Here is a 10,777-nt window from a genome sequence, read left to right as displayed (position 1 = left end):
ACCTATATTTCTCCTGCCTATTACGGCCCAGAGTTCAGCTCCACAAAAGTCATGAGCTTTAATTAGCAGCAATCAGCCTTATCAGGTAGTCAAAACTCATTTGGATGGAGACAGAGTCACATTCTGTGTCAAGAGATCCTTCCACGAGCCACTGCTGTACTCTAGCAACACTCCATTATTTCACCCACCGGAAATCTCAGCCTCGATGATCGGTGCAAAACATTTCTTCTCTTCCCCAGAGGTCCCTGACTCACAGGCTTTGCCCAAACAGCAGGGCTGGGATGTGAGAGCTGTTACATCACTTTTCCAAGCTCGTGGACACGCTGGAGGAGGTGAGGTCTGTGTGTTTCCTCATTTGCACGTCCACACTGGCACAGCCCGGAGCGCTCAGGATGCAGCGATCGCCGCTCCCGCTCCTGTCGTGTCCTGCGCTGTGGTCATGGGCTGGGGGAAGGCTCACCCACAGAGCCAGTGCGTAATGCACAGGGCTGGCTCCTCGTCCCACAGCTGGGATCGTGCCAGGAGATCCCACGGGAGGAGATGAGGGAGCTGAAAAGTTTCAGGAATTGACTAATTAACTTCCTCGGCGTGTGAGAAAGGCCCAATTAAGAAGCAGCAAACTCCTGACCTCAGAAGGCAGTCAGGAAGAGGAACCTGCACAGACTCCTACCCAGATCCTGCATCCCAGGCTGGGCTGTCCCAACAAGTCTCCTTCCTCACCCACTGAGGACGTCACAGCCCCCATGGAACTGACAGAGCAAAAATGCCTGGCAGGATTGCCTCACAGCCACACCCGCCAGCTCCTCTCAGCACCATCCCCGTGTGGCTTCAGAGCTGACACTCCATCCTAATTCCACCTGACTTTTACCAAAACCACGGTGCTATCAGAGCAGGCTTCATCAGGTGCAGCATTCAGGCTGCTGCAAGCACCCTCCTTGGATGTGACAGCCCCACTTCCCCACCTCAGCCCCTCAGTGTAAAACCAGTTACAGAGCTCCAGCAGGTCCTTCTGCACAGGCTCACCATGACATTTGGCCATCATTTCTTCCCCTGACCTGCTCTTCCCATACTGCTCTGTCATCCTGCTGCCACATCTGCCTACAAAGCCAGATGTGTTCCTAATTCAAGTCTGTCTCCTGCCCACCTTGACCAGGGTTGGGAACCTCACTGAGCAGCCCATGGCAGCATCTGGGTCATGCAGTGACCCTACACAGTGTCATGACCCTACACAGGGTCATGCAGCCCCTCTGCACAGTGACCTGGGGGTCAGGCACTTCCCTGGAGAGGTCTCATCTTATTACTACTCATTTTTGTGGTCTGCACTGATGTTTGGAGCACTTATTTTCTCCCTGGTCAGTATTTGGGGGGGTGAACCTTCTGCAAGTGCAGCTCTCTGTTGTCCCAGGTCAGTAGTTAGGCAGTGTAAGATGAAGGCACATTCTTATGTGTTCACTTGATCAACTCTTCCAACCAATCCCAGTTCTTCAAACAGATCCAGTTACGAGCCCCAAATCAAAATCAAAATCAAAATCAAAATCAAATTATGGATTCCAAAGCAATTCCTTTGGAAGACGTGACTGCAAACACATTTTTCATGCTGGGAGACAAAACTCTCCTGGAAGGAAACTTCCTGCCTCTCAAATGTCACCTCAAATAACCAGGAGGACCTTCCCAGCTTTCCTCCTGTCCAAATGGTGCACCTCAGGAATGCACTGGTTTTTCCTTTGGGGAAGATAGAGTTTTCTCCAACTTTTTTTTTCTGGGCATCAGCTCAAGAAAAGTAGGCCTGATTTGCCCAAGAAAAGCAGATGTCAGGAATTGTTCCTATAATAGCTGCATTTCATAGAATCATAGATTTTGGGGGGTTAGAAGGGGCCTTAAAGATAATCCAGTTCCATTCCGCTGCCATGGGTAGGGACAATTTCCACTATCCCAGGTTTGCTCAGAGCCCCATCCAGCCTGGCCTTGGGCATTTCCAGGGATCCAGGGGCAGCCACAGCTTCTCTGGGCTATAATTTCCCAGGTGCTGAGATAATTTTGACCCAGCACTTCACAGGGAGAAGCCACACAGACAAGGAAAATTCTGCCTAGAGCTAATGAGATTCTTCTGTAAAACTGAGAGGGGTCTGCACTTCTGTGCAGCTTCCACAGGTGTTTTAATTGCCCCCGAATCTGTTCAGTATTGAAAACCACAAATCTTGAGGGAAGTGAAGGCTGGAGTCTGTCCCTCTTCGCTCACACTTGTGTCACTTCTGCATTCAAAGCCACGACAGCACAGTTTGTGCAAGGCGACAATAATTTCCCCTGCCTCTTTGTAATTTCCATGCCCTCACCGCTTATCCCAACAGGCTGTGGCTTTCACAACCCAGGAGGTTGTGGTTTTGTTTGCTCACCGTGAGTAGAACTGGCCCACTCACTCACCAGAGACTCATGAGACCTCAAAGAACACCGACAGTGTCCCTTTTCTAATTGCACGGGCTGTGTTCCGGGCTGAGCCACCCTCCCAAACCCCAGTGAACATAATCACCCTTTATGTGACACATACAGTGAAACTTCCAGGGACAAAACTCGAGGTCAGCACTTTGTGGATGGATGGATGGATGGATGGATGGATGGATGGATGGATGGATGGATAGAAAGAGCCTTAATGCTGCCTGACAATCGCTCTCAAGTCACACACCAGGACACAGAGGCTCAATTGTTTGGCTAAAGAGAAACATAATCCTTCATAATTTAAATATATATTGATAACCCTGCAAATACATATGGACATACCGGGCAAAGGGCCGGCCCTGAGAGGTCTCTATCCCCTCAGAGCTGAGCATCCCCTCTAAGCCTGGTAACATTCCCCGAAGTTATCCACTGCTCTTCAGGAAAAAGAGGGAGAGACAAAATGTCTTGAAGCACAAAGAAATTTGTTGTGCTTTGTTGTCTGCCCAGCAATCCAGTGTTTCTCATCTCTGCAAAGCAATCTTTGGGCTCCACTTCCGTGAAAGATTTGTTTTCATTAACAAATGATACTTTTTACAGGTGGAAGATCAATAAACAATAAGCCATTATCCCACTTTAAGGTGAACTGTTGGAGCTCTGCCCTGGCTGGGATTAGTGCCTGCTTCTTTTCAGGGTCAGAATAAAAAACTGCAGTTGTTTATCTGTACTTCACATTCCACAAAAAAGTACCTGTGGTGGGTTTGTATTCTCAGTGTCAACAGAAGTAAAATCCCCCTGAAATAATGAAAATACCCAAAATGACACAGTTTCATCCAGAGCCACTGAGAGAGAGAGGCTGAAACAATAAGATCAGCCTGAAAAAATCTCATGGACAAACCATATGCCTTTCCCAGCCTGCTTTGTTCTGATACACAGATTTTCTTCAGAGATTTAGAAACTCCAGCCTAGTCTTGGAGTACTTTCCTGTGGCATTTCCACCTGGAACACTGAAATTCTCGTGGTACATCACATCTCTGAGAACACCAGTTAGGGGCTCAGCTCCTGAAGGGCAGAACATTCAGCACGCTGACTCTCCAGCCTCTGCTAAGTGCATTTATTTCTTAATCCCTCATTTCAGGACGAGTTTTGTGTGGGCAAGCAGCTTCTTCAGAACTGCAGCCAACAGAGAGGGCGTGTTGGAGGGAGGGGAAGGGCGATACAAGCGAGGAGTCTCCCACGCCGGGGCACGGGCCGGCGGCCACATCCCACCGGGGATGCTCTCCCCCATCCCACCTGGGAATCCCAATGGATCAGGTTTCTGCAAAGGGCATGGAGTGGGCTGAAAGGCTGCGAGCAGGAAATGTGTAATTATGACACAGAGAAGGGCCTGGAGGAGAAGCATGTTCAGCCTGGAGAAGAGACTGAGGGCAGAACTCCCCGGGGGCTGCAGCTCCTCCCGAGGGGCAGCTCCCATCTCTGCTCTGGGACAGGGACAGGAGCCGGGGAAGGGCTGGAGCTGGGCCAGGGCAGGCTCAGGCTGCAGAGCAGGGAAAGGTTCTTCCCCCAGAGGGTGCTGGGCACTGCCCAGGCTCCCCAGGGAATGGGCACGGCCCCGAGGCTGCCAGAGCTCCAGGAGCCTTTGGACAGCGCTGCCAGGGATGCCCAGGGTGGGGTTGTTGGGGGTCTGGGCAGAGATGGACAGACAGGACTGGATGATCCCTGTGGGTCCCTTCCAGCTCAAGAAATTCCATGACTGTCACTTAAAACCCTGATCAAGAGGGCAGCAGGCTGAGTGTGGCCATGTCATCCTCTGCTGGGCACAGGCTGTCCCCACACCACTGTGCAGCTCCAGCCTCCCGGCCTGGCAGAGATTCCATCCATTTCCTCCTCTGGAGCCATGACAAGCTGCCAATCTCAGGGAGTCACGGTGGAGTAATTCCCAGAAATGTCCCAGCACTGCCTGCTGTCTGCTACCTGCAGCTGGGCACCTCCAACAGGGGCTTTTCCACAGGTCCCAAATCCTCCCAGCCCCAGTGCAGGTGTGGACACACTGGGAAAACCTATAAAATGCTTCCCCAAAACATTCCCTCAGCTCCCACCAATCCCATGTCCAGGAACTTTTCTGAGACACACAAATCCTGAGTATTTCATCCCTACAAAGAACTCTTCTTCTATAAACATACCCACTATGTGCTTGAAGCCATGAGAATTTGCAGCATCCCCAAAGTATTACAGAAAGGAACTGTACAGCTTGGACAAGGAGGGGGAATACTGGGCGGGGGGAGTGTTACTGGCTTTATAAAGCATTAATTCAGTCAATCCTGGCAAAAATTTCATTTGTTGAATGCATCATTTTTAGGAAGAAATTCTTTACTCTGAGGGTGATGAGGCACTGGAATGGGTTGCCCAGAGGAGTTGTGGATGTCCCATCTCAGGAAGAGTTGGATGGGGCTTGGAGCAATCTGAGATGGTGGAAGGTGTCCCTGGCCATGGCAGGGGGTGGGACTTGATGATATTTGAGGTCCCCCAAACAAGATGAGTCTGGAATTCTTTGATTCCATGAATTTGATTGGTTCAGGTGATGGTGGCCATAAACACCTGGCAGGGAAGGCTGATGATGAGATTTGTGTGTCTGTTCCTCTGATGTTCTCTCAGTGTGAACCAAGCTGTGGATGTTCACAGCTGTAACACCAGCTGTAAAATCCTGCTCTGCTCAGGGCTGGGCATCCTGCCCACAGCTAGAGAGGGCAGGAGGGCACCGTGTTTCTTCCTATACAGTTATTAATTACATTCAATTAATTGCAATTAACTGAATTATTAATTGCATTCTCCCTACCCCAACAAGGGCTTTCTTGGAATCACCAGGCTCACTAACAACTTCTGTAAGACAGATCAACACTTCACGAGACTGACAAGAGGTCAGATACTTCTCCTGGGTGAGCTGTTGGGAAGGAGAGCTCTGAAATTAATCCCAGTGGAGGCCACTGGCCCCAGCTTTGTTTATTTAGTTGATGGGAAATGATCCATAAAGCCTCTGCCAAAGCAAGCCATAAAGCTATTAGAGAACTGGACAAAAGGGCAAATTATGAGACAGCAGAAGTGTGGCAGGGGCTGGCTGAACGAGGCATAAATCCATGCAGTTGCTCACTTCAAGGGAAAACCAGGGTCAGATCAGTGCCAGGAAATCGTTGGCACATGGGAGGTCATTAATTACTCCCAGATGTGAAAACTAAAGTTCCCTGTCTTTTCACATGCACAGGGCAGCGAGGTCCTGAGGAAAATTTGTCCTGATTTCTTTCCTGCCTCTGCCCTTGGCCAGGGCTGGACCTGGAATGGAGCCAAGTGTGATGAGAGTGACTGATGAAGTGTGAGCCCTCCGTTTCACCACAGACAATTAAGTGTTCCCCAGAGCACAAGGATTAAGAGCCTGGATTTCACAGTCCATGCACGTCGTCAGAGGGTTCTCCTTTAGCAGTCATTCCCCTCTGCCTCCACAGACACCTCTCTGCTTCCTGTGCCACTGAGTCAAGCCTGACATGTGGACCTTTTCCTTTGTGAGTGGGTTTTCCAACACTCCGGACATAGGCTGCAGCTAAATCAGAAATACAGTGGAAAAGGTTTGGATCTGACACAGATCTTCCATGATAAACTTGAGAAAATCCATAAATCCCCGTTTCATCACGGAAACAATCCTTTCTCATTGAGCTTTTTAGGAACAATCTGAGGCTTGCTTCTGAACTTTTGCCTCCTGTGAAAGGGTTCCTGCAGGATTTGGTGACATTCTGCGGTTTGGGGAGTAGGAACAGGAGAATGGCACCCTGCGGGATTCCCTGTGGTTTGGGGAGCAGGAGCACAGGAATGGCACAGGGTTTGATGCCTTGTGGTTTTGAGGACCACAGGAATGACACTCTGGCTAGAAGCCCTGTGGTTTTGAGGATGCAGGAACATGAGAATGGCACCCTGGCTGTGCTCAGCTCTGGCTCCTTTGCCCAGCTGCCACACGGCTGTGCCACTTGGCACTCCAGCCATGCCTGGGGGTGTTTTGGCAGACTTGGTGCCTTTGTGAGCAGCAGGCTTTGTCTGGGGGAACATGGGGCAGCCCTTCAGGGAAAGAACACAATTCCCACCCCCTGGGTTTTAGCACTCAGTTCACGTGGCAGCGGCAGTCTAAAACTTGAAGACCTGTGTCAAAAGGGAAACAAAGCTTTGGCAGACTGAGCTCAGGAGCTGGAGTGTTTTAGAGGGCTTTAGTGTTTTTAGTGTTTCTCACTGCAGGCTGTGGCCATGAGCTCAGACTACGTCACCACTGCTCTGCTTGGGAAATTCGGCGTCTGGAGCCAGCGAGCTGCAAGACCCCGTGGTTCCATTGCTCACTTGGAACAGCTCTGCGCAGCATCACTCCCAAAGAAGGAAAAGGGAAAGGGAAAGCCCAGCTGTGCCCAACTGTGACATGTGAAAGGCAGTGACGAAGTCATTCTTCCACGCCATATAATCCTTTCTACGGAATCACCACTCACTGCACTGTACTAACCAGAGTTTCTGCCTCTGTTTGCGTTGGCCACGTCTCGCTGATGCTGTTCCATGTATCCTCAGCAATCCCTGGACGTCCCCGCAGCAGCAGCAGCCAGCTGCGGTTTGCAGCCGATGGACACCCCGGCACGTAGAGCACGGGGGCTGGGGCAGAGGCAAGGCTCCGCCTCGCTGCAGCGTTTGTGGGGACTGCCAAGAGCAGAGCCCTGGACCACGGCGGAGCACTGTACAGAGCCAGCTTCCTGGGGGGAGCTGCCCTGAGTGGGGAAATGTCCAGCCAAGCTGTGCCTGACACTACAAAACTTTCTACAAAGCTCCAGCAGAAGCGGCGCTCTGTGCAGCCACTCTAAACACTGGAATTCCAGGCTGTCCGTGTCATCCTCTCTTCCCACAGCACACACGGGAGGGGGCAGGCCGGGGATTTACCCTGCAAGGTTCTTCCGGAGTCCCTGGAGTGGCTCAGCTGCCGTCCCACAGCCCCTGCCTCCCCCGCAGCCGAGGGCTGGAGCCAAGGACACGTGGGAGTAGCATCCCTTTGGGCCACGATATTCCTTCCAGCTCCTGACACCTCGGCAGCGCCCAGCCCAGCCCAGCGTCTCACTCGTGTGCGTGGGAGACAGGGAAGAGTGGTGGCAGGAGGAGCAGCTGGCAGGTGGGAGGTCACAGGAGGGACACGGCGGCTGAGGTGGGGAACCATCCCGCAGCCTCCCACTCCTTCCCGTCTTGTGTCACCCCATGGCAAGGGTTGCTCCAGGAGCTGGTCCCCTTCTCCTGCCCGCTGACAAACCCAGTCTAACTGGAGGATTTTTCCACACGGCAGCTGAGTTTCCCCTGCTTGTGCTCCCTGGGGGTCGGGAGTTGTGCCAGGGCGAGGAGTGACCTTGGAAAACCCCTCCGGGCACAGCCTCCTGCCCATGCCCACCCAAAAACCCTTCCACAGCACGGCTCAGAGCCCGAGAGCTGATCATGCCAAGGGGAGCCTGATGCATTAAGCTTTAACTTTCATGTATTTCAGGTTCTGTGCTGCCCAGGGGTGCAGCTCTGAGCTCACAGTCAGTCACTCAGCTCTGCACACAGCAGGGACACAAAACAAATCCTTTTCCTGCTGCACACCAAGGACAACTTTCAGGCCCAAAAGCACAAACAAGGGTGGGCTGAAGGGAGGAACAACAAGGATGGGACCTCACAGCCTGGAGCTGGAATTGGACAATTAAACCCCAAAATGCAAATGGACCAAAACTGATAAAAGTGTGAGACCTTGTGACCCGGTGTCCATTTTGTGACCATTTTGGGTCCCCCTTGGGTGTAGCCCTGGCCAGGCTCTTGTCCTGCCCAAGGTGTATCCTAAAGGCCTTTCAATAAATCCCTACTTTATTCTCTAGCTTTGTCCAGTCTCTGTTTCAGCTCAGCCCTCCCAAGGCATCAAGCCCTGCCATCCCTCTGCCTTCCCTCCAGCACCTCTGACATGTAAAGCCTCTGGTGGGAGACTCCAGATGATCCAAACACACACCAAGCAGGAAGGAAATGATGAGATCAAGGTGAGCAAACTCACATCCTGGTTTCCCCTCTCCTCTCAGCTGAGGGATGCTCTGTGCTTTGTCTCCCTGTGGGCAGTCTCTCAGGATGCAGCAGAAATGGTGGTGCAAATAAAACATTAAACATTCCCCACACAGTGAACAAAAATCACTTTGAAAACCCTTACAAAATCTGTTAAATGGGCTTTGAATGCTCAAGCACTTTTTCTCCATGCTCAGTTCAAGCTTCAAAACTTAAAACACAGAATCATCCAACTATAAAATTGTTTAGCTTGGAGAAGTTCTCCAAGGCCATCAAATCCAACCGCTGCCCCCAGAACTGCCAAGGCCACCACTAGGCCACGTCTCCAGGTGCCACATCCACGTGGCTTTTAAAACCTTCCAGAGACGGTGACACCACCACTGCCCTGGGAAGTCTGTGCCAGGGCTTGACAATCTTTTCAGTGAAGAAATTCCTCCTTATATCCAACCTGACCCTCCCCTGGCACAACTCAGGGCTGTTTCCTCTTCTTCTGTCATTTATTACCGAGGGGCTGGAGCCTGACCCTTCCTGTCAGGGAGTTGTGCAGAGCCACAAGGTCCCCCCTGAGCCTCCTTTTCTCCAGGCTGAGCCCCTTTCCCAGCTCCCTCAGCCTCTCCCGGGGCTCCAGCCCCTTCCCCAGCTCCTTGGACATGCTCCAACATCCTTCTTGTCATGATGAGCCTAAAAACTGAGCACAGGCAGTGCCTGATGTACACAAGGAATGAATAAAGATTCAATCTAAGGAGCATTTTCCACGCTAAAGACAGGAAGGGCTGTCAGACCATCCCTGTGCACTTCTCTGTGCTCACTCTAGATGTGATCCAGCTTGTCCTCAGACAAAATGCCCTCAGACACATCAGGCACAAACACGCAGGGAGAACAAAAAGCACTCCAGGCAGCAGAGAAAACTCAGCAGCACAGCAGTGACATGCCCCAGTGCCAGGCTGTTTTCTTTGGATCCCTAATTCCTTTCATACTTTCCAGCTCTTCAAAAACATCTCCGAGCTTCACAGTAACTCCCCAGCAGAACATCTGCCCACTCCAAAGCTCATTGATCTGTGGCAGGGGTTGGTAACCCCTGCAGATTTCCCTTATCAGTAGAAACTACTCAAGGATCACAGGCTGGGGCATGTCTGACAAGAGCAGGAGAATTTGCACAACAGGCTGGGCTGAGAGAGGAGCTGGGGACAAATGGGGAGCAGCAGAAGACGTGTGAAGGGTGGCATGATGTGACATGGTGTGACACAGCTGGCAGCCGAGCGGGACCGTCCCTGCCCGTGCCCCGAGTGCCCCGAGCCAGATCCCTCCACAGGAAAGATGAGACCACGGTGCTTCCCCAAGGCCCCCAGCTGATGCTGTTTTACACATTACAGGTTCAAAATTACTGTTTTAATTTTGGGGTGTGTTTCCTTCTTATACTATTCTACACAGACCAGTTCAATTGGTGAAACAAAGACAAACCTCTTCAATGACATTGGTCAGACCAGAGGGACATCAAGAAGAAGCCCCTCCTAGGGAAAAGGAATGAAAACATAGGTACAGTTACAAAAACACTTTTCTTGTTTACAGAAAATTCCCTGGGAAAAGAGTTTCAGAAAACCAAAACATCCCAGGTACAAAACCAAAGCTACACCTAATGCCTGTGGGCTGGGGTTCCCCAGGGATGGCTGGGGAACATCCCAGTGCCTCCCGGTGCCTCCCAGTGCCTCCCAGTGCCTCCCAGTGCCTCCCAGTGCATCCCAGTGTATCCCAGTGCATCCCAGTGCATCCCAGTGTATCCCAGTGCTGGTTTCTCCTGCCCTGCTGAGAGAGTCCCCTCCTGGCAAGCACCAGGCTCCTGTCTGCCAGGCACTCTTGTCTGCATAGGAAAAAAAGAAATTTCTCCTCCCTCTCTTGGGATCCTTAAGAGCAAATTCTCAGCTCAGCCTCAAGGCCAGGGGCAGAGCATGAGCCTGTTCCCAGCTCATCTCCAGAGGCTCTGGCTGCTCATCCTCTTCCAGCCAAAGGTTTGCAGGTCACCACTTCAAGAAGGCTGAGGCCAATAAAAACACTGACAAGCTGTTGTAACTCAGAGCTGGGTCCTCTGGAAATCCTTGGCAAATAAAATAAAAACAAACTCCGAGGTGTTCCCTGGAGATATCTGTGTCCGTCTACTGGCAAGGCCCATGCCTTGAATATATTTTAAGCTTTTTGTAGCACTCACAGTGAAGAGAAAATTAACTTTGACACTCATGGTCAAAATATTAGTACCATTTTTTTT

The sequence above is a fragment of the Chamaea fasciata genome, unplaced genomic scaffold, assembly GCF_029207755.1.
Source record: "Chamaea fasciata isolate MVZ Bird 193981 ecotype frontalis unplaced genomic scaffold, bChaFas1.0.hap1 SCAF_20, whole genome shotgun sequence".
Classification (NCBI taxonomy): Eukaryota; Metazoa; Chordata; class Aves; order Passeriformes; family Sylviidae; genus Chamaea; species Chamaea fasciata.
Note: the sequence above shows the minus strand (reverse complement) of the source record.